Consider the following 25,755-nt stretch of genomic DNA (forward strand, 5'->3'; position numbering starts at 1 on the left):
GGTGGATTTGCTGAGGTGTAAGAAGCCTTGCACTAGCTGTTTTAAATTTTTATCACCTCTTAAAACATAAGCCAGTCTGAAAACTGAACAATCAGTGACCAGTGAAAACATTGCTGTTTGCAATGAGATGGAGACAATCATACCAACTACAGCTGCATTAACCACAAAGCAGGGAAGACAATGACAACTGGTTTTAATACTATGGTATTCTTAGATAAGAATGCTGAAGTTCGTATAGACTTTGATTTCAAAGCTAAACTTTTCTGGTACAAAAACTTTCCATATTTTTGCTCTGCAAAATGTTTTGTTTTGAGAGACAATTCAACATTCAGCCTTTGTTGCAGCTGTTTTGTTCTAACACTTGTGTGTTCTGTCCTGACCAGGGATAATGTTAATATTAATGATGCTGTCCCATGCTTTCCCTTTTGTAAAACGAGCACTTTAAACAGAGCAGGTCAACTGGAGCACCATCTCAAAGGAGAGATGGATATAACAATTCATGAGGCTACTTTCATGTTGTTTGCTTTGGCAGACAAATTGTGAATTAAGATAGATATAGAAGGAGCCTGTGCTGACAGTAGCTCTCCTTACTTTGTTGAAGTGTGACAGTCAAGACCAATAATTCTAAATCCTCCTAAGTTTTAAGAATTAGCTACATTACACTGGTATCAGTATACATTATCCAACACTGAAATTTATAAAAGTAATTACATTCTTTTATCCCAAGGAGTCAGGGAAAAAAGATTGAACCTACATATACATACACACACACACACTCAATTCAGTATGCAAGTACCTTGTGTTTGTATCAGATGCCTCAGACACATGAACAAATTACTGCTGGGCGTGAAGTTGCCATATGACAGCTGGTTGTGTGCACACTGTGTGCACTGCCAGCATGTATTCTTTTAGCCTATGGCAAGTGAAAAGCAGTTCCAGATAGATTAGTTTTTAATAAAAGAAAAACACTAGGAGATTTTAATTGACCTGACACAGAATTACAACTCAGAAGTTTCTGTACCACCTCCTTGTCCTTGTTCTTCCCCTTCCCTCTGGCCTAAAGGCTGCAGTTCATCACCTGGCACTCTTTTTTTAAGAGTCTGCTTTGTTTTTCATAGGAAACATAATCAAAATGTGTCGGTCAAAACCAAAGTAAAAAGCACCAATTTCTCCTTTTCCTAGCAACATTTCAATGGTTTGAGAGGATTCAAAGATTTCAGCTTCCACACTCTCTGTCATTAATGCTTTTATGACATTGTCCATGCTGAATCAAGATTTTCTGTATGTCTTAGCTTCGCTATAAAATTATTTTAAGCAAAATCTTGTACTAAGTGCAACAATTGGAAATACATATGTTAACCAAATACACTGAGAAATTTATTCCTGTGGTCAAGCTCAGTAGTCCAGTCTTAACTATAGGCAATGGCTCCACCCACTCTGGTCATACATCTGGTCCCATTGACTCACCTCAGGTGAAAACACATTTCCTAAAAGCCATTTTGTAGGTTGACTGACAGAGCCATTATCCCTCTTGCTACTAAATGCTTCTCCAGCATTTGCTGTTCTTTTTACAAAGCCAGTAGTATAATACAAACCACTTCTTGACCCAACCAAGCCCATAACTGGCATTTTCTTAAAGAAAAAACATTGTTGGAGGTACCTGGCCTTTTCAAACCCTTGGAACTATATTCTAGTTTGACAGTTATAACCTTTGAGATTGCATTCAAATGGAAGAACCTGCATTTTCCTTTACATTTTTGGCCTGCAACTGGCAAAATGGATGAAAAAGCAATGAACTATTTCTCACAACTGTATGGGATTTTCTGTTTTTTCCCCAAGGAGAGAAAAATCAATTCATGGCAGGCTAGAAAATCATTTACAAGCCCTATCAGACTTGACTGAATTCTGAAAGGGATCAAAGAGGCAATAAGTCTCAGGTAATTCTCAGAGCATTTAACTGGGAAGAGAAGGTTATTTTAACCAGAGATAGTCTGCAGTATGACACAAACATGTACACTGTGGCTTTCTTGTGAGCACACTTACATAAGTAAAATCATTCAGCTTGGGTGGCTAGGATTGCTCACAACACAGTTGGTCATGCCAGCTGATTCTGATTTGGCCCTGTGATCTAGCACAGGAGGTTAGAAATTCTCACATTTTACTTTTCAAGGCAAGTCAGAGGCCTGGCTCTCCCACACGGACTCTCTGGACCACCAGACTTCTCAGGCAAAGCACCAAGCTGGACCTTGGGAGACCTGATGCTGCTGCGGTTCATGGCCCTCCTGGTCCAGCCAGCAGCTGTTTAGACTCTGCTCTTTGTACAGAAGCCAGCTAATTTGCTTACATTTAATATCTAGTTCTCATGGTTTAATCCCAGCCAGAAACTAAGCACCATGCAGCCACTCACTCACTTCCCCATCGGGGGGAGAGAATTGGGGGGGGGGGGGGGGGCGGGGGAGTAACTCGTGGGTTGAGATAAAGACAGTTTAACAGAAGAGAAAGGAAGAAACTAATAATGACAATAATAATAATAAAATGACAATAATAATAATAAAAGAATTGGAATATACAAAATAAGTGATGCACAGTGCAATTGCTCACCACTCACTAACCGATGCCCAGTTAGTTCCCGAGCAGAGATCCCTTCCCCCAGGCCAACTCCCCCCAGTTTATATACTGGGCATGACATCACATGGTATGGAATACCCCTTTGGCCAGTTGGGGTCAGCTCTCCTGGCTGTGTCCCCTCCCAACTTCTTGTGCCTCTCCAGCCTTCTTGCTGGCTGGGCATAGGAAGCTGAAAAAATCTTGACTTAGTCTAAACGCTACTTGGCAACAACTGAAAACATCAGTGTGTTATCAACATTCTTCTCATCCTGAACCAAAACCACAACACTATACCAGCTACTAGAAAGAAAATTAACTCTATCCCAGCCAAAACCAGGGCACTAGTATAATAGGACTCTGATTTCCACTTGAGACTATGCATACTACTGCAGTAATGGAAATGGCGATGATGGCAGCATGGCTTTATGTATTGACAATAAGCTGATCATTCTCCAAGTTACATTATATCCCACTTGAGCCAAGTGACATCGGCTATGAACTATGCAGGGGTGCGCAGTAGGCTCCAGTGCAACACAAACCACTTCCCTGCTGTGTGCGGTATGGCTGTGGTAGGGATTGTGTCCACAGAGACACACAAGAAACTTGATCCAAATTAAATTTTTGAAGTGTGTAATTTTAAATGTATTAGACCACTGTGTGGACACGCTCATTCACAACAGAATTGACTTTAATGTCATTTTACTGAATTATCTTCCAAAATAATGCAGATTTAATCCAGTTTAGCTAATATGCTTTGGATTCACACCTTCAGTTAACTTGGATTATTTTTTCCTGAGAGTCCCTAAATAAACAAGCAGCTGGAGACTTTTTGAAAGCTTAAAAGATTTGTGGCAGAGGAAATAATCACAAGATCAAGATTTGAGGTTGCAGGAGGGGCATTAGAAAGCTTATTAAAGTTCAATCCAAATAAAACTGATGGATTGCTGGCAGGAAAGGGGAACTGCTTTGAATGTCCACCTGATCCATACCAAAGACCAAGATAATTTCTTGAAAGGACAATCTCTGCTTTTTGGTTTTTTAAAATACAATTTGAATAAGGTATATCTGTGGGCAATCAGAACGCTTTTCACCTCCCACCTATGCAGAAATGGTGATATATTTTTCCCCTTAAAACTCCATGGGCAGGCTGGGATTTTCAAACACATTCATTTTAGAGCTTATTCCCCTACACTGGAAGCCAAATAATGACTGATTCGAACTTTCTGAAAGCTGAAGATCCTCTGGGGGATTTATTGAAAAAATTGAAGTAAACCAGCTTAGAGGTAATTCTGAGATGTGAGGGGGCAAAGTATGCTCTCTGGAAACTTGTCTAGAGAGAGGAATGAACAGAAGTGGATTAAATAATCCTTTTTTAACACAGAACAAAGGCACTGCTAAGGGTGATGCAAAGATCTCTGCTAAGAAAGTTATTCATACTACTTATAAGCAATAAAAGAATGAAGTTGATGAAACTCTTAAGACAAAATAAAAGGCATTATAGAAAGCTCTGTAAATACCTTGCTTAGAGAAGTCACTGGGTAATGGTTATAGTGCAACGTACATAAGGAAACACTGTGGAAGGAACAGTTTGAAAATTCATGGTTTCTAAATTAACTCTGGCTGCTCACAAAAAGCAGCTTTAGAAACTGAGAACAAATCCATACATCCGCTTGTTGCTAAGCAATAGTCAGGGGAGAAAAAAAAACAAACCACAAACGGTGTGATACAGCACTTAAAGAAAAGAACAATAAATAAAGCTTCCCTGCATACTTAATGTTTGTGTGCCTCCAGCTAGAACAGAGTGGACTGGGACCTCATTTGGCATAAATTCATATAAGATCATGAACTTCAGTGAGCCTGGCTATGCCAACTCACGGCATGTTTGCTTCCTCTCATTTAACTAAGAAAACAGACACTGCTAATAGAATTCAAAGGACACCTGTTCAGGGTGATAAAAGAAATTACTTTTTTCACCAACACATCATCCAAGGCAAAATTAAAACTTTAGGACTCGTTGTGAAAGTAGAGGTCAGTAAGGCCAGCAGGTTTATTAGATTCAGGAGATTAGATATTTGAGTGAATACGTAAAATATTATTTACACTTGTGTCAGCGAAGGTCATTATTGGTAAGTAACACTGACTCTCACACTTCAGTAGCTGACGTGCCCCTTCACTACTGATATCTGAAGAAATTTTCTTAGGTGCATATCTTTGTATAATTATTCATTACTGGAGTTCCGTATTACACTACGATGCATCCAGTACTTATCACCCCTGGAAACTGAATTCCAGATCATAGGGGACAGTGAGCGGGCATATAAGTCTCTGTGTCAAAATAAAAATTGAAAATATGCTCACTCGCACATCATATTTTCCACAAAGAAAATGGCTCTCAAGCTGTGAAGGCTAAGCAGTCATGTACTAGCTAACTTTAATATAAATATTTACAATTTTCATTAAAACTAAAGATTGATTTTTCTTCTTTATTTGGAGGCATAAGTTTCATTTTATAAGACACATACTCTCCACTGAGTGCACCGTTCAAGGAGTATGAACTTTGTATGTTGCAAGGGATGGCTTACCAGAGGATGTGCTGGTTTGACAAGCCCAAAGGAGATTCATGATCTTCCCTAGCAATTAAAACACTATCTTTACTTACCCAAAACTACCTTGCCTGCTGTATGTTGGTGCCGCGTTGGAAAATAGATGGAAGTTTAGTTTGGAAACCAGTCTCTTAAACAAACTCTCAAAGCATATTTGTGCAGATGTATCACTAGTTATAAAATACATCTACGTTTGCAACCAGCTGTGTTGGCTACCCAGCGTGAAACACTCATATCCTATGGTCTCTTTAGGTTGGGCACCTAAAAGTGAAAGACACCATTACCCAGCCTCACCCTCAAAACAAAAGCCCTACCGTAGAAATTCTTGACTGTCACCTACTAAGTAAAATGTTGTCTGCACAGTACTTTAGTTAACTGATGGAATGTCAAACAAAAATATACTGGAAGCCTGCCATTAGTTTTGATTATTTCCAACTCAAATGTTTGCAAATAAGGATTCATGGTGTATTTTCTGTTTCGGGTAAATAGGTTTATATAAAATGAGCCATCATATCATATAGGTCTTCATGTAGTTGTAAGGTAAAAACCAACAGGATACAGCAAAATTACAACCATGCAGGCTTTTTTCTATGAGAAAAGCCAGTCTTGATTTTCGGTTACACAGGGTCACTCAACAGTTGCTTTCTTCTCCAGGATCTTTAGTTACTGAATTATGTCAGTTATATGCTGCCTATACAAACTGGACACAGGGTACTAAATGGGATGTTCACATGTTCTAATTACAGGGATGTACCCTAGCTTCTCTGAATCATCACCAAAAGTGATTGTTTCTCCCAACCACCTGTATAGGTGATGCAGGGTCACTAAGGTGACATTACAGCCAAGTTGACCTGGGTACTACCACCAAAAGGGGAGGTCCCATACCTGCCACTTCCCTGTCCGCATACTTCCTTTCCCTCCCTTGCCTCTTTCCTCACATTTATTTTGGCTTGGCTACTAATGATTTAACCTCCTGAACTGGCTTCGTGCCAAAGGGTGCTCTAAATCATTTTTCTTTAACGTGCCCAATATGCCTGAATTACTATGGCAAGCACTTCCCTGACCTTAAAATCTGAGGCATGTGGTACTAAATGTAGTTTCATGCAAAATCTCATCTTTCTATTTGGAGGCCAATGATCTGGCCAGGAGCCATGGCTTCCTTTGTGCCATGCCTTTCTTTGCATCTTCTAAAGCAAAGAGAACAGAGAAGCTTTACAAGATGTTTAACCGACAAGCTAACAGCCATGCTCCGCTGCAAGGGGCCAGGTAGCCTCTCCACCATCTGCTGCAAACCAGGGCTACCACCTGAGACACGTGCTCCATGGCAGAGCAAGAACCACCTCCAAGGGCTTTTTCTTGTACCTCAACATGGAACAGTTTTTCTCATCCAAACTGAAAGCAAAAAGACAGAGCAATAAATCTGGCAGTTGGCCTGCTATGGCCCTTCCCAGCCCACATTCCCTGCCTTCCACAGGACTTACGAGCTACAAATGAGAATCAGGGCAACTTTACTCCACTTTAATTCTCTGTGTGGCCAAACCCAGGGCTGTGGCATTGCAGCCTAGTAAGACATGTTAAGAATGAAATAAGAATCCTCAGAGGAACATTTCCTGGATTTGCAGTTCCAGTAAGATTCTTAGTATTTGTGTTTAATTATTTTACAATGCCTTTAAAATCTGGAGATAATTTGAGCTTTCTGCTTATGCTGTAGAAGGTATAATAAACATCTCTCTAATGCCCAGTAAACACTTGCCCCTTATTGTTCTCTTTATTTTTATGTATGCGTTCAATTTCATAGCAACAATAAAGCTGTCCCAGGCTGCAATCTTTCACTTCTTGGGTGGTTAATTCAGATGTTTTGGCCACAGTGCTTTAAGTGACTGTGCTCTCCCCTGGAACTGTATTGTAACTGTTCAGAAACTCATTATTTTTAACCTATTTAGTTCTAACAGAGTCAAAACAAGGCTTCGAACTTTATTCAGGACAGGTCTCAAAATCTGAGGCTTGTTGCACACAGGCAATCTCAGTGCAATTAACAGCTCAGACCTGCTCTTATATCAAGTTCAAATTTGTGTAAATTCTCTGCCAACAGAGCTACTCCTAGGTTGCACCAAAATGAAGATGAATATGCTTGAAGACCAGTAGCTTAATGAGAAGCTCAAAGTCCTACACAAGTACATATTGCAGGACAGAGGACTCGCATTCTACACAGCTGTTATTTGGGTGAAACTCCCAGTTTTAGAGAAGGATATGACAAGATACGAAACAAACCACTTCTCGTGTCGCTACTGTTTGATCCACAAGATTCTCTTCACCAGGTATCACTGTATTCCAGTAAAGATCTTTTTTACCTAACCTAAAAGCTCCTGGAAAACCCTGCTTCAGTGACAGATGTCCTTCTGTCTTTGGCAACAGAATCATTAATTTGCTCTCACGCACAGAGGTAATGGCCAAAAAAGTAACAAATCAAATGAACTATCACATTTGGAATTTCTACAAGAAATCATACCCTTGCCCTTCAATAGTACCCATCAGGAAAAGTACATCTTGACTCAATAGCTTGATACATTTAGCTAGAGAGAGATCATTTCTGCTTTCTTTCCTTTCTTTCCATGTTCAGCACTCAAACATAGAAGACAAATCACTAGTCAATTTTTTTAAAGAGTGGGTAGAGGTTGTTTCTATTATTAACCTAGCTTATTTTTCTCTCTGAAAAATGCGTTTATAAGAAATGGTACTCAGACAGATGACAGTGCTCACAGCATTATCTCGTTCTTGGAAAGCTCCGAGGATGAGTTGGATATGTGTCACTGCATGTTTAATGCATGAAGCAAGCTGAACCATTATACTTGGATAAAATAAAATCAGATGTTTAGCACTAGTTTAATATGGGAAGAAAACCAGCTACATTTACTATAACTCAAATGATTTCAAATGTAAGCACTTACCCATTACTGCCACAGTTACGTGGCAATGTGTCTTCAAGTCCCTTGGGAAAACTGCATACGCAGGACACCGACAACCACAGACCAGAGTAGCCTTAATTTCGGTCACACAGAGCTGAGGGCAAAAGCACTAGTATCTCTCAAGGAAAGGTCAGAAACAAGCTCCGTCCAGCTCAAGCTTTGGGTGTTAAGAAGTATTGCCTGTCTATACTAAAGATTTAGATCGCAAGATGCCGGCATTGCCACTAAGTAATAAGGAAGGAGATGTGCACTGTTTTATATTTGTACTGTTATTACATAAAGCAAGAAACATGCAGATCTGTCAGTCTTCACGTGTTAGCTGGAAAATATTAGTGGCATAGATGTGCAGTTACACTGTCTTCTCCTGAAAGTACCACCAGGGATGGCTGGCAAACAGATTTTTCCCCATCTCTGAGACAAACTAGCAAAATTTAAACCATGGCACAGAACTCCTGGTTAGCCAGCCCCTAGCTGACTCTCCTCACGAGCAAGAAGTAATGACAGTTATGACAACTCAAAAACATGACTAACAGAAGCTTTGCAATGAGAGGCCCACAAACCACTGGCCATTTAATAACAGTCCTTAAAATCACATAAAGCAATTTCTTTAACTGTAAGTTTTATGGAGCTTATACGATTACAGTTATTCTATTACCTTGGATGCTAAAGCCTGACCACACACTGTGTGGAAAGCTATTTTACTTCATCTCTGTCCCATTCAGCAAAAACCTCTCATAACACCAGGAGGAAAAGCAGCCAGCACACAGATTCACAGTCCATTTTGTCATTGTTTAACTTTCTGGTTGGCAGAACAATTAAACAGATACATAAAAAGGCCAAAAGGCAGGTAAGCTTTACTGGGTTTTTTGCCTCATCAATATTTTGGAAGCCAGCATGTTTAAAATAACACCAGCATACAAATGGTAACTATTCTGACAACGCAGATGCACTGAAATTCAATCCACTTAAACCTAGCTCTGACAAGCAAACTCCTGTTGTAATAAAAAATATTTCCTCTAAGAGTTCCTGTTAGTCTTGTCTTGTACTTATTCAAGTCACCACCATGAGATAGTGACAATTCTTTGAGACAAGTTGTTTCAGCTACTGGAGACTACCACCATTACTACGTATAATATGCTAAGGTCCAAGACCGAAGTCCTCTTCCTAACAGATTGCACACATGCTAAAATCAGTCCAACCCCAACAGCTTATAAGCAAAACAGGCAAAACAAAAGAAAGAAATTTTATGATCCCACCTTCATGGAGACATGCTGAAGTGCAAAGAAATTCATGTACATTGGCAAATAGTAACGCAATCTAGATCTCTTCAGCAGATTACAACAAATAGTTATGGTGGTTTGGGAGATGCCGAACAGCATCCCCCCGGTACCTATGAGGAGGGTATCAAGATGATGGAGTCAGGCTTTTCAAACCAGGGCATAGAAGGAGAATAAGAGTTAATGGGCATATGATGAAACAAGAGAAGTCTGGACAGGGTGTAAGGAAAAGTGTTTTCACCCTGAGGACAGCCAAGCAAGGTTGCGCAGTCTTTGTCCTTGGGGAGGTTTAGGACCCAAATGGATAAAATCCTGGGAAACATATCTGACATCAGAGCTGAGCCTGCTTTGAGCAGGGGGTTGGATTAGAAACATCCTGAGGTCCCTTCCAGCCTCTCTGATCCAATGATGCTATGAAAGAAATGTTACTACAATTCTGAAAGCAGTAAAACATTATGCTTTATTTTTTCTTTCAAAATATCTTTCCTCTGAAAAGTTTCAACAAAATGACTTAGCATCAGTCTCAGCAATTTATTCAATCCAAAATTAAAGTTTTCATTTTTAGAATATTAATTTAAATATAATTGAAGCAAATGTTAAACTACAATTTCAAACTGAAAAAGTTAATAACTACTTCTTTTTGCAAGGGTGTAACCAAAACACATTAAAAAAATTTCTTGATTCTTATTTACTTTCTGGGAGGACATAAGCTAAATCAAGCAGAAGTGATTTAATTTGAATGAAATCCACATTTCTTGCTGGGGAAAAATTTTGACAAAAATTTCCCCCAAGTCACCTTCAATGTTTTGTTATAAGACTTTCTATCTCTATCTACTGAAGATTCAGGAAGCAATTCTACACAACCCTACCATCTGCAGGGGAAGTCCTATGTGCCCAGCCTCTTGCAGGAATGCTCAGCGTTCTGCCAGCTCAGACCCCACCTCCTTTGGGAGCTGACCTTAATATTTAACCTACTTTAATCATGCTGCAGAATGAATTATTACAAAAATTACAAAACTGGAAAACACTATTACTCTTGGCAATTACTGTTATTTTTTAAACAAACCTTTTGTTCTTGTTTTCCTATTTCCAGTAAAGTGAAATAAAAAACAACATGAAATTAAATATACCACACAAAGTAGTAAGACTTTGCCAGAAATAAGTGAACTGTACAGATGTGTGGCACAGGCACCAACAAGCAGAATTTATGAGATGTAAAGCCTTTAATCTGCAGCTTTTTGCTTATTACCTGTACAAATTTCAGTGAAAGCCAATTAATTTTCAGTTCTGAGGGCACTCCTCAGACAGTTGAGCATACTGCTAAACTGAGCAAGTATTTGACATGTATTTTTATTTCTTAGCAACAGTAATTTCTTTAAAATACCTCTAAAAATGAAAAGTTATTTACAATGGCTCAGAATTTTATGCCAAAAGTGTCTCTCTAAATGCATCTTGTCACATATAAAGAAGACAGAGAAACATATTTGCTGTTTGATTTCTCTTAGATCTCAACCTCTTTTGTGTGAATATGGATATTATCAACAAATCACCTCTGTTCCACCTGAATAAAGTGCCAGTAAAGCATGTTCAATATTGATAAAATATTACTGACACTGACGGGTGCAGGGGGGAAGGAAATCAGAGGAATTAGCAAGGGCCTTGTCTGCTCTTCCAGACCACCAAAGGGACCGCCGTCTCTGAGCCTCATGGGTCCATGGTAGGTATGACAAATGCAAGCAGCCAGAAAATATTAGCCAGAAAACTCTTTTCCTTCTTAAAATGCACAGAAAACTAATCCTCTGCTTTCTTTTTGGATACAGACCTTGCTGTTGTGATATATTTTTATCACCTGCAGACCAGCATATTGCTGTTTAATGAGAGGTAGGCACGAATATTTCACTCGGTGCAGTCAGGATGAAAGCTCAGTTCCTAAGCAGGGAGATTCAGCTGTAACTCTGAGCTCTCCTATTGCCATCCTATTGTCTTTCTCCACCATTCTCTAGTGAAGGGTTAGGAGCATGACAAACTTTCTGTTCCATGTCTTTCATAAGGCAAATCATACTCAATAAACACTGGAAGCTTTTCTTCCTTGACAGCTGGCCTACTGAAAGCCGGGTCAGCTCTCTCAGCACCGGGGTCTTCTGGTTCCTCCCTCTCCAATGACCTGTATGTTCCTGACCCACAGCACCTACTGCTTGGTGCAATCCTATCAAAAGGCACATCCCCTGTGTTACAGCTTCTTGGTACAAAGCATATGCTTCTAAAAATCCCAGTCCTCCTCATCAAAACAAACAGCAGGCTAAAAATTACCTCTACCAACAACTGAGAGAAAACTTGAAAAAACAGGAACAAAATTACCCTTCCAAGAGATCTCTCACTTAGTAATGCAGCTCCCTGACACAAGAGATCAGGCCACTGCATTGCCTTCGTCAGAGCAGAATAACTTCTCTGTGAAGTTCATTCTTTGATGAGAAGGTGTGGAAAATTGGTTCAACTACCTCCTTCATAATAACTAACCCACAGTCAGGAAACCAGAACATCAAGCTAGGAATCCTATGGACAGAATTTTCTGTTGGTACTTTTCCGGTACTTTTTCTCTGCAAACCTACCTCAGAAATTCTTATAGTTGCCAAAGTACACCTATATGGTTCTACAATATATTTTTATCCTGCTCTCCCATTTGCTATACAGAAAAAGCTTATGAACACAGGAAGCAAGATGCAGGACAGCCTGCAGCCAGATCCTACCATCTTTCTTTGTAACAAACAGCTGCAATTTGGCTCCTGTCATATAGCACCCTAAGAATAAGACAAAGCCTGTCTTTCTTACTATATTTCTTTTATACCAGACAAAGGGCAGAAGAAGAAGAACTGGGGAACGACAGCACCTGGGACAAACTCAGCACTGTGATACTCTTAGTTTCGAATGGTAAATATCTACTGCTTTGAAAGGAATACATCAACAGAAGCCTGGAATTCAGAGGTGGTAAATCAAGCCCTCTGCAATGAAGAGAGTACAATGATGCATTTTGTAGAAGTCAGCCCCTGAAATTGAAGATGAAGATGCACAGTGTGGACTACCTCAGATTAGAGAAATACGAGCAGAGGTCAGCAAATAGCTTATGCATCACAGCAGTTCCTACAGACAGTGGATGGTATCCAAGGGAAAGTCACCGTATTTACTGTGCTGCCATACCACACAAAGGCTTATAGTTTTGTTGCATCCAACTTTTTATGGAGTTGAATGAAGAAGCTGTTTACTGATCAAAGACTTCTTATGCATCCCATTATAGGGTAGATGATGTTGCAACATATTCTTGAGAAACCCACCACCAAAGGGTTTATGATTCAAATATCTTAAATGGTTTTATACAGCTACTTCAAGAAAATCAATCCAATTTTGCACAATTTGTTACTGTTGATCTTTGAAACTGAAGCATTCTCTTTCTTCCTACTTACAAGAGGCAGATGGATGCAATCTTCCAGAATTGTCCATCTTCTAAGCTCAGGTTGCCTCATATTTCCATGGATAGAGCTTTCTAGTCAAACTTCTTTCATTGTGCTTCCTCTTCAAGAATGCTGGTTCATCTTTATGGGACATTTTTTCAGATTAAGGGCTTTATGGAAGAAGGCCTAGAGTACTACAAGGAATCAGTTTGGCCTTGGGGAAGGATTCCAAAACCCATCAGCTAATATTAGAATTATAGCAGTGTAGCTTTTTGCATTTTTTTTGAGAAAATCAATTGTGCATGTTGATGCCCTGCAGTCTGGGTTGTTGATTATCTGGAAAAGCACATCCTGCATACAGAAAAATTTGAATATACTTTTCTTTCCAGACGAGAAGGTAACAGAGAGATTAATTTGTTCCTTTTGCCCTACTACAGCTACCTGCAGCAAGGCACAAGCAATCCAAATCCTCCCTCACCCTGTGTTTGCAGCAAGAGAAGCCCTTGTTTTCCATTCTGAAAATTTGATCACCCTGACACATCCAGTGTACTGGTCATTTTAAATAACCATAAACCGCTTAACACAATGTTTAGCCAGAAAATAAAATTTGGAATTTAGCTTCCGATGTCACATTCTCTCTCACTCAAAATGGGTTTATCTGATTTAAACAAGAGAGGACGGAAACCTTATTGAGTGGGTAGTGTTGTTAAAATGCAGTTGTCCAACTGATCTGGCACGTCTGGGGCCACCTACTTGTGTTAAAGGACCCTCAAGCTGCTCCAGAGTAAAACATTCTCCTGTTGAAGCTTCAGATCAAAATGAAAACATCATTCTATCTGTAAGATATTGATCCATTTGGGACTTAGTTAAGCTGTCTAGCTTTATCAGTTCAGGCCTCCTGGGCTCAAAACAAAACTGTGCAGTACTCTCTGAGGAGCCTCAGGCAGACTCTTCCTTCATCCTCCCACCCTGATTCTTCTGTGTCCTAACACCCAGCAAACATAGATTTCAATCAGCCCTCCCTAAAAGGCTGCTTGCAGATACCAGCATGTCACAGCACTTTCCTTTCTCATAATCAAAAATACCACCCTGCGCCCTCTCACCAAGCTGCAGAGTTTAAAACCAGTCCTTTGGCTTTAACAGGGCCCATCAGACTCATAGTGAAGAGCGAGGCTGATAGAGCAGCCAGGGTCTCCTCTGCACAGCCTTGTGCACAGCCTCCCAGCCTCCCATGCTCTCAGAAGCAAGGTATTTTTAGTAAATCTTCTGTTTTGCCCACTACCAACATCACCATAAACCATGTTGTCATGGTTGAACCCTAGCCAGCAACTAAGCACCACGCAGCCGCTCACTCACTCCCTCCCCATCCAGTGGGATGGGGGAGGAAATCAGGAAAAAAAGTAAAACTCCTGGGTTGAGATAAGAATGGTTTAATAGAACAGAAAAGAAGAAACTAATAATGATAATGATAACACTAATAAAATGACAACAGTAGTAATAAAAGGATTGGAATGTACAAATGATGCGCAGGGCAATTGCTCACCACCCGCCGACCGACACCCCGCCAGTCCCCGAGCGGCGATTCCCTGCCCCCCACTTCCCAGTTCCTAAACTAGATGGGACGTCCCATGATATGGAATACACCGTTGGCCAGTTTGGGTCAGGTGCCTTGGTTGTGTCCTGTGCCAACTTCTTGTGCCCTGGCTGGGCATGAGAAGCTGAAAAATCCTTGACTTTAGTCTAAACAATACTGAGCAACAGCTGAAAACATCAGTGTTATCAACATTCTTCACATGCTGAACTCAAAACACAGCACTGTACCAGCTACTAGGAAGACAGTTAACTCTATCCCAGCTGAAACCAGGACACATGTGCATCACTGAAGTAGCCCTGCTCAAGCAGTCATTCAAGAATGAATGTTACAACTCAGAAGGTGGGGGGGGGGGGGGGGGGGGATACTTTAGCTTAAATTAGCTAGTAACAAAACCTTTTTACACCACAAGATATACTTCATTAAATTTCTAAATATAAATTTTATTCTTCTTCCTGATACGGTGCTTTGGTGGGAAAGCAATAGGAATACGCTGTGCATCTACTGTGCAAAAGCACTGTAAAGCTGATACAGACAGACAAGCTTTAACTTATGCCATATAAATACTTTTTTTTTTTTTGTCCCTGTCTAAACGTAGGTTATCCCACTGTAATTTCAGCAGTATAGCTATAGCAAATAACCTTCTCAGCGTGAAGGCATTTACTCTGGTACAGTTTATTCCCAAACTGCAAGGGGAACAGGGGAATATAATGTAAAGTACTACCGAATGATAAAATTGCAATTACGCAAGAGCAGCTGTACTGATACAATTATTTTAGCAAGAAGAAATATGCCCCACAACAAAAATGACTGCTTTACACATGTGGGAACACATACATGCAACAGAGCCAGTTCACTTTCCCCTGTACAGATCAACACCCACACCAGTCCTGCATGCACAAACCAAAGAACAGAAGCGCTGTGGAACACAGGACAGGGAGTCAATTCGGGGCCTTGCTAGCTTGGGCAAACATCATCACGCTGCTTCACATGTGGGCTGGGACAGCACAACACTGCACCAGGCAAAGCTACCATCCCACAGATCTCTCTCCTTCAGTCATCAATATCACTGACTTCTTTTTTCTTTCATTTCATTATGTGCTTTTGCAGCTATTTTACATGTATGTCGTATTACCCGTTTTTTGCTTTATCTGGTTACTGTCCCATTGATTCATTTAATCAAATAATACTGGAAACACAGCAGGCGGATGAAATGCACTCAGCTCTAACATGCTGATGCCCATTTGGGGGTGATGTTACAGTCCTTACTCTATTATTAGCTCCTGCCCACTGCACTAAGTTAGACTTTCATTTGCCATTCTGTTCCCCAGCCTAGAGAGCATTTATACTCCCCTTTTGATTTATTTTCTGTTCTAGATATCTGCCTCTGAAAATGAAGGTATGGAAAGAAGATCCATGGACTATGTGACACATAATTAGACAGCGTTTCCTACCAGGAGAAACAGTGTATCTGCGGGGCCTTTTTGCATGGTTGTATTTCACATCTCTAACGCTGCATGGAAACACACTCTGATCAAATTAAATGCAAAGATCACTTGTCTCTGAATGCATGATAAATCTGCTGACCATGTTCAGTTTTGCAGGTGCCTAAGCACCTCCTGTGATGTGTGCTGCATGCCTTTAGCTCCTACTGAGATTAATGGGACCTTAAGGGGCTGGACAAATTTCAGGAACAGGCATTTTCCAAGTTAGTAAAGGGATTCTTATCTATGGACCTAATCCCACACCAGTCTGTATACCCTGTATTGCTGCTGAAGAAAGGCGAAGCAGAAAATGCTCATTCTCTTGAAGGAGGAGATTACAGAAAGCCCTAATGTTAGAACAGAAGGCAACCAGCTCGTGAATGGAGCTTGTCAATACGACTGTTAGGAGGCTCTCAGGCAAGTTGGCTGGTGGGGTGGCCAGACAAACTGGGGTTACCACAGCGTGTGTTAGCAGAGCAAGACATGATTACACTATCATTATTTACCAAGTGAGATGCAGAATTTTTTCAAGCATGACTGAATTGCATCAGCCCTTGAACACCTGGTGAGGAGTAAAAATGGCTCACAGGCACAAAGATGCTGGCTGCCATTGCTGCAGATAAATTCACTATCACAAGAACTACAACACCACATTCGGTAATTAAAGGAGTATAAATAGAGGGCATGTGACCATGCCACTTCCCCTTCTCCATCTGATGCCACAGAAAAAAGTGGAATGACAAAAACAAGGCTTAATTTCATGTTCTTTTCCACCAAGATTAAATACAATTACAGCAGAAGCAGAAGGGCAGTCACACTGGCTTATATGAGGACAGTCCTGTGATATTGTGAAGGTGGTTGGGGAGACAAAAAAAAAAGTGCCAACACAAAAAAAAACCCCACAAAACTCAGTAGTCTATTTTAAGGAGTCATCTTACGTAACAGGAAGCAAGCACAGTTATTCTGGATGCCTGAACACCGTCTGTCACATTGCCACAAGCAAAGGAAGCATAAAGAAGTATGTGTGACCATTTGAAGACTGTTACTTTTAATTAGTCTGTAATAATGATGGTTACATAAATCCTTGCAGGTTGAATTAGAGGAAGAAAGTGCCATGGAGATTAAGCCTACATTATATCTAAATCATTCAAAGCTAAGGGGCAAATAGGCCTTTCCTTGCAAATGGCAAGCTCAGAGATGAGGGCGGCAGTCAGTGCGTCGTATTTACAGGCACTAGCCACTAACGCTGGTCTGAATTCTTCAGGGCAGGAATATACACTTTCAGGGAAGCAGGGTACACATAGGTGCTCCCTGGCAAAGGAGCACTTTTCTGTCCAAAAGCTAACAAGTGAAGAATCACCTATCTATGTACAATTTAGCTGGAACCCTAGAAGGGTCCCTCAAGATTATGGTATACCAGCTGGCTCATTAGCCGCTACCCCAGCTTAGCCTGCAAGTGCTACAGTACTGCCCAGAGCTGCTGGTGCAGAGCACTAACATGCTCCTCTACCATTTCTCTTTACTAGCACAGACATGGAACACAGAGCAGGATGTGGTCCTCAGTTTCTTAGGTTTCTAGGTTAGGGGTCAGAATTTGGCTAGTAGCTTTGCTCACAAACAGTGTTTAGGATGAATGGATATACTAGAATTTCAAAAAGACCAGTGAAACATTTCAGTGCCTTAAAACCACATTCGCATAATTTTTTTAAGCTTTAGCATACATGGAAAAAGAAATAAAATTGTCTGTATCAGATTGAAAAGAATGTTGTGTCTAACTCAAACCAGAACTTTGTTGCTTTCATTTCTGATGCCAAACCAAAAAACCAATTGCCCATACAGCTTTAGTTACTAACCTGATGAGAATTAGAGGAGGAATTGTGTGGATACTACCCAAGTTTGTGGAGCTTTACCCCAACCAACCACTGCCTGCTTCTCCCAAGGCTGCTCAGGTGTATAGATCAGAAGTAGTACATATCCAGAAATACAATGGCACAGAGAAACTTTGCAAACCTCAAAGAAAAAAAAAAGATAATTTAGGCACTAACATATAACTGTGCATAACACATCTGGGGCAAATTTTCAGGAAATCTAAGTTAGTGTCGCTTCACATACTTCTGTATGATTTCATAGCAGCTGGTTCATGGAGAGCTTGAAATTTGTCCCACTATTTATCCTGATTAAATACAAAACTAAAAGTCTGCTAATTGACAAATTACTGTTGAAATAGGAGAAAAAAGCTGAAAGGATAAAAGTTAGGTCAGCAAATAAAAATATAAATAAATATAGCAAATTACAATAACTGAATATTACTAAAGGTTAATGTAATGCTTTATTGGTTTTTATCCATTTAGTTCTTGGTATGCTGATTCAAAAAGAGAAAGACCCATTTAGTCACATCTTTCACATGCAATATTAAGCCTTCCCTTCATGAAAAAACATCTGCATATCTCAACGCTAGGAACTTTTCATATTGACTAATGTATAAACCAAGGAAACATATTGTTTTGATTATACTTTTTAAATGGGCATATTGAAAGTTATAAAGGAAGCAAAGAAGGTAATAAAACTCCTCCAATTCACCATCTAAATAACCATAATCACATTACTTACATTGCCTTCCATTCCATCATTATCATTACTACATTATGGCTAGATAATCAAATGCAAGAAACTTTTCTTCATGTCTGATAATAAAATGTTTTTCTCATATGTTCCTAGTTAGAGCTGCAGCTTCCCTCACGGAAGTGCAACAGTATGGAGGTGAAGAAAAACAGCCATAAAGAGCCCCAAATGCACAGGGACGGTGCAAAGCCCCACGGAATGGAAGAAGAGTCATGATTCCCCAGGGACACGCTACCACTGCTGAACAGACTTCATCTGAAAAGGCGTCTCAACTGAATTTCACAGTAACTTCCCACCCCACGCAATACCTGCAGTAGCAATACGTTTCTCATTTATAGGAGGTTTTGAATAGCACGTTACAAACTTTTCCCTGCAGCTTTCTGAAAGAAACTGCATCCATTTCTCTCTTCCATGCTGTCCAACATGCGACTGTGGCTGTGAAAGGACAAGGTGCACAGCATGTGTGTAACTGGGAGAGGCAGAGAGGGAGATGCAAACACCTGCTGGGACTCCATTTAACCCATAACTCAAGAATTCCCTTGCAGAGAGCTGAAGAGGATAAGCCTTTAAAATGTATACTGTTTTTCTATGCACACATGCACAGAATGTAATTTTTACCTCTGTAATGAAACAAGCTAAATGTAATTTACATAGCAAAGTACACATAAACATAAACAGCTGTAGCACGTATTTCTCTTGTATACGTGCAAACCTGGGCTGTTGAAATGGCTGATGGAAAGGGCAAGTCCAACTACTTCAGTGCAAAAGCCAAGGCTCACATGTAACAGTCAAGATGAACTGCATTTACCTCTGCTGTCCTGCTGATTGGGAGAGTAAGCACACCCCTGAAGAGCTGCCTTTTTACCCTACTAATGATGCAATTTACAACACAGACCCACAAAGAGTTATGTTAGCACAACGAGGGGAAGGAAGGAGGAGAGTGGTCAATAAACCATGGCATGAAATCAAGGTGTAGCCAAGAAGTGTGATGAGGAATGATTCCCTGTGTCCCCTCTCTCTTTTTCTGTGCCACCATGGTCCTTTCTTTTATCTTCCCCTCAGCCCATTAATGTTCTCCCAGCTGTGGCCATAATGTGACTTTCAATTTCATTTCTCTAACTACAGTTTGATTTAAGCGTGTTTGCAAAAACTCTCCTGAGATTTTTAGAATCACTGTTGCATGTCTCCTTATCCAAATAACAATGGAGCCTGCTCAGAGTTGATGATATACCATGTAGGCCCGAGGACCTGAGGCTTGATTTTTCACTACCTTGCAAACTCATTAATTGTTTACACCTCCATAAAATTCAGATGTTAAAGCATTTCAAACTCAGTTGGCCTTGGTATAAATGTTTGCACAAGGGGCAATATGTCAGAGCAGACAAAGCATGTCCTCCTAGCAGCAAAGAGATGCTCTGAGCAACACCGCACCATCTCCCTAAGACTGTAAGAACCTCAAGTGATAGCATTTGTGTAAGCTCCCAGTAGCATCACATGGCATGCAGCATGTGCAGCAAGCACACTGCAGTCAGCTCAGAAGAAAGGCATTGGCGGTGGCATGACCAACACAAAGGGGATGCAACTGAAAGCAGCATCAGAAATATGTCACTGAGGGAGCACCAGGACAGTGGGGAAGCCACACACTCCTCAGACACAACTGTGGCTTAGACAGGCAGAACTGTCTTAAGGATTCAATGTTGTTCACAATTTCTCTGAGGCTCCCTTCTTTCCCAGGAAAAAAGTGTATCAGTGTAGTCCAATAGCACAGGTTCTGTTCAAAGTAAAATTGTGAAGACCTAATCAACAGAAGAAAAGACATTATTACCGTATATATTATTAGGTGTGCAAGGTGCCAGTGATGCTTACTGTTTTTTAAAAAACAAAACAAAACAAAACAAAAAAACCACAAACACCACCACAATAATATTTGTCATCTTTTTCCTAAGCTTGTACATCATTTCATACTCTTCTATAAAACAGACTGGAATAAACTGTTCTTACAAAAACTTCTAAAGGTTGTCTGATGCACGTCACCATCTCTAGCAAAACCAGACTGATACTGTGTGGGATCACAGGATAATTCAGGTTGGAAGGGTGGTCTCTAGTCCACCCTTCTGCTCAAACCAGGGCCTTGGTGGCCCCCATGGAGGTCCCTCCAGCTTGTTCACCTCTCTTGCTCTGGGGGGCCCCAAGCTGGACACAGTCTAATGAGCGCTGAGCCAAGAGGGATAATCACTTCCCTTGACCCGTAGCTCTGCTCCTGTCAGCACAGCCCGGGATGCTGGTGCCCTCCCTCCCTGCCAGGGGACACGGCAGGCCATGCCTGCTTGCTGCCCAGCAGGACCCCAGGTCCTCTCCTGCAGAGCAGCTCCCCAGGCAGCCAGGGGCCAGGCTGCCATTACACAAGGGCATCATCCTGCGGAGGGCAGCAGCATCTATACAGGTATATCTGCTGACATACTGTGAAATGTGAACCGATTTCTCAAGAGAAAAAAAACCACCCAAACATCAGGAAAGAAAAACAGGTCCAGGAACATGTTATTCCTTCAGAGACCCTAGGGGTAGTGGACCCCTAGACCTCCTCTCTTCTCTCACGCCAAGACTAAGATTGCTCCAGTTGTGTGTGGTATTTTTCCAGCCAAGTGTTTAATACAGGGGAAAAACAGGCTCCCACACTTCTTTGGGATGATTATTCCAGGGGGTAATAACTGAACGCTCATTCAGGAAATTGTTCCCAATACTCAGATTAAGTTTTTCTTTGTTTTATTTCCTCCATTGACTTATAACTACAACTTATCCTTTATGCTAAATAATTATTTTTCTGTCCCTCTTTGGGGGAGTTACATCCCTCAAATATTTGTGGGCTGTTCTATCCCTCAGGCCACATTAGTCACCATTTAGCCAAACTATACACATTTAGTCCTTTTTATTAAAACTCATTAATTAATCTTAATCCCCTCCTCTGAACTCCCCGATTTCTCAATCTCACTCACAAAATTGCAGCCAGTATCCCCCATGTTCCTGCACTGTAACACTGGAGAGAGGAACTCTCCTTTCTGCATCCTAGTGTTTCTGGAAATACAGAATACAGTTTAGCTCTTGCATACTGCATCTCTCTGTTCCTATGCCTTCTTCAGCATTATTGTTTCCCAGTGCCAAATCCTGCTTCCCTTACCCACATGGCTATCCCAACTGGAGCAAAGCCCACAAACAGGATTAAGAGCTGGCTTTCTCCTCCATTTGAAACTGTGTTCACTTAGGGTTTTGGTTTGGGTGGTTTTTTTGTTTTGTTTTGTTTTTAAATTCATTGCTCTCTCTTTCAAGGCTTAGTAAAATGTTCACTTTCACAGTAATAAAGGGGCCCAATTTTGAATGGTTTGCACATGGTTTCAGTAGTATCTAAAGCTACTGAATATTAAGCATCTAAATACCTAAAATCTGGCTTAAATACTATTAGCAATGTATTGTGCTCAAGCCAGTACATTTGAGACAATTCATAGGCTGATATTTAGGAATCAATTTTCTTTCCAAGTACGGTATTTTCAGTGCTGTATACTTTAGTTCCAATAACAAGGTAGGCATAATTATGTCTCACTACTGCCCTACTTTATTTTTAGAAATGCAACAGTTCCATCACCATGGTGCTTTCTGTAAGTGTTGGATGTAAAAAAAAAAAAACCAACAACTGACTTTTAAAAAATAACAGCAGTGTCCTGCTGCAATTAATGCTCTTAATAATCAGCTAGTATTTAATGAAAATACTGATTTTGAGTATTCAGTGAGGCACTGCAACAGGGATAACAGGGATTCACTGCTGGTATCAGTGGCTTTGGATCATACCATTAAGAGCTCTGGAATGCTAAGGAGATGGCTCTGAATCACACTGACTCGGGAAATGGGTATAGAGGCAAGGACTGGGGAGCAGGCACAACACATTTATGGTGTTATGATTCCCACAGAATCAAACCTTCTCAGTGGCTACAGCATATGTCAAGAGAGCGAGTGAAGAACATATCCTTATCCCTTTCTCTATCCATTGGGATGCTTTGTACCCTTGGAGAGGTAAAGAGGGAGTGTGAATTGACTTCTCTCCTTCCAGCGTGTGAAGGCCAAGGAGCATCCTGTCCCATTCCTCTCACAGCCTCAGCACACATCTACATAAATAAATCTTAGGCAGAGACCTCTGCAATGTAAGTAGCAAGAGAAAGCAAATCACAAGCCTGGCAAAATGAGAGATGGTGACATAAATACTCATCTGCTGAGTAGCCCTGGTGGTTAATGGAAAAAAAATTATCAGAAAAACAACACCCACTCTGATGAAGCACTACTTAAGGATAAGTTTACTGGATCCAAATTTAACTGACAAGTGAACAGATCCTTTCCCAGGTCCTATGACGTCAGAGTATGCTAGAAAGATTATAAAGTTCAGAAAAGCCTTGACTACTCCACCAGTGAAGGACCTTGTTTTCCACTGACAGTCTTAATGTTTTTATCACTATTTAATAGTGGGTCAAAAGATCAACCAAATATTCTCTTCTGCTGGCATAACATTTCTTTCTCTACCAGAAACCTGACTGTTCCAGCCATTTATATTACGAAGTCCAAATGTTAGCGACATACCCTGTGCCTGTGCTCACCGTCACTAACCTCTGACTTACCTTCAGATACATGCCAAGTTTTATCTTTCATGTGCTAGTCTCTGTCTCTGTAAAAAAATCTCCTCAGGTTTTTTTAGATCCTACCTTCCAGGTCTACAAAATTTTTCTCCAATTTGACTGAAGTTGTCTATATGAGGTGGCAAACTGTAATAGATAAAGCTGATATATTCAAGCAACTGTTCTACTGCAGTTGGTTAAGTTGCAGAAGTCCTTTTGATAAAGGAATCTGGGCTTTGTTGTTGTTTAAAACAAACAAACAAACAACAACAAAAAAGCTTTTTCCAAAATTAAGATCTTTTTTCCATCTAACGTTTGCAGCTTTTCTTCATTTCTATCAAAATTTTGGATAATTTGTTTGCTGAAAAATATATTGTGAACTAGAGTATTAAATAATGAAGGTTAAACCTTAAGGAACAAGAAGAAGAAAGGCAGTCAAGTGCTGTTCACAGCTTAACACGTTCTCTACAGTTGAGTTACTAAAACGGCAAACCTTGGTACTAAATCCAGACAGTTAAAGAAATGCCATTCCAACCTAGCTGAGGACTTGCATGCACCTTTCTGCAGGGTATTTCTTCCCTTGCCTTGGTCTGTTAGGGAACAGCCACAGTGTGCAGCCACCAGTCTCGGCCAGGAGGACACTGTGCACCACTTGACTGGCCAAGCTGATGATGCATGGATTGCTGCTTACTCAAGAGTCCTAGATCAAATGAAGCGCGCGGTGCAGTACTAGCAGTCAGAAGATGTGCTTATGCCTGGCCCCCACAGAATTTCTTGCATTTCCTCGGAAGCTGCAAGCTGTGCATTATAAAGAGACAGTGAACTAAACAAGTGTGAACTTCATCCAGAAGTTATTTCTGTTCTGCAGTAACTGCTGCTTAACACCAACTCACCACCACTTGGTGATGTGCCAGCATACATCCTGTTCTGCAGGAACTCTTACTATTTGATACTACTTTAGCTCTGCCTACTGCAATGATGCATCCTTTGCTTCATTAGCTGATGTAGTTTTTGCTTCATAAGAGCATAGCTCTGATTTGACAGGCATGAACACAGCAATAGCTAGTAAGTCATGACAGTGCTGTAACAGTGTGACAGCCATCTGGCTACTCAGACATGCTGTTCTAAGCTACAGTCCCTAGCAGACCTATGACATTTTGTATTGCATGGGGGTATAGGCAGCATTTCAGGTTCACCAGTCAGGTCACATAAAAGCTAACGTGTGGATCTTGAAGGTCTTCTAGTGAAAGAGGTTGTTTTACACTTTCTCCTCAATAACATGACCAGGATGTGAATAGGAAAACTCTAGGGCTAGGGAGATGTCAGCCAGAAATACCACGGGGAGCCTATCAGAGGGCTTTGTGGCAAGAAAGGAACTCCATGGCAAGAACATGATCCACAAATAATTAGATTAGAATTTTCTGCTGACATTCCCCCTGAAAGATAAAAGAGGCGAATAGAAAGAGAAACGTGAAACTGTATTCAAAGGAAATTAGGAAAACAAACAGAAATGCAACCTAAGGCAGTGCAAGATATCTAATTGGCACTTGCAAAACAATACTTCTAATTTCATCTTCCTTCTTTTTTTAATTGGTAGGATCTGAGGCAAATGATTATAATAATCTAAATTATTATTATAATCTAAATTAATTTACATTCTGAAGAGAATGTAGGAAAAGAAAGAAATCTTACAATGAGTAATGTAGCAGCAATCAGTGGAGACGCTGTTTAGAGGCAACTCTTCTAACTACAGTCTGTGGAGAACATTATTTAAGAGTTTTCATTAAAATAGATAATATTTTCTTTGGGAATGGCTTAGGTATAAAACAGCAGCTACACTGTATGACTAGACTGGGTCTAGCTTGTATGTTGGTTGGTCTATTACTGAATTCACCAGACCCACACAATTCACTACACTGTCTGAGTTTAAAAGGGTAAAAGTGCTGTTTGGGCAAGGGCTTTATACATAACTACAGGAGGGCCCTAGGGCATGCCTCAGGCAGCACAGGCGTGCTCTAACCCAGAAAGCAGCCCAAGAGCAAAAGTCACACTTAGGCTCCTTTTAGAAGGGTAGTTCTGACAGCAGCAACAAATAATTAGAGTGGCAAATGCTGAATCAGTAACTTTCTTTTCTCTTTCCAGATCTGCACATAAATTCGTATTTATGTCACCTCCAGTGAGGGGGAAGTACATAGAAAACAATTAGGTGTATACATAATGCTGAACCACGTGAACCTGATTTAGCTGTCCAAACAGATCTCTAGGTTCTATACAGTCTGTGGAGAGAGAGAAACTCCTCTAAAAGACATTGAGAGCATTTACATTAGGTTCCTACTCTATGCTGATGCCAGTAGGAGTTCAGCTTCCCCATAGATTGAGAATTTCAGCAGCTGGTTTAGTAAGAATACCCTTCATTACATGCAAACCAGTTTAATACTACAACATACAACTGATATGGCCTCCTCCAGAGACAAGGCTGTCACTTCTGTTCTTAGTTGCACATG

The 25,755-nt window shown here is 40.6% G+C and overlaps 1 protein-coding gene across 1 annotated transcript in view; it reads right to left on the minus strand.

Moving 5' to 3' along the window:
• The window catches only part of KIF26B (kinesin family member 26B), a 312,864-nt gene that overhangs the window by 116,572 nt on the left and 170,537 nt on the right, over positions 1 to 25,755 (minus strand). The gene's annotated exons all lie outside the window — the stretch shown is intronic.

This window comes from Accipiter gentilis, chromosome 28, assembly GCF_929443795.1.
Source record: "Accipiter gentilis chromosome 28, bAccGen1.1, whole genome shotgun sequence".
Lineage (NCBI taxonomy): Eukaryota > Metazoa > Chordata > Aves > Accipitriformes > Accipitridae > Astur > Astur gentilis.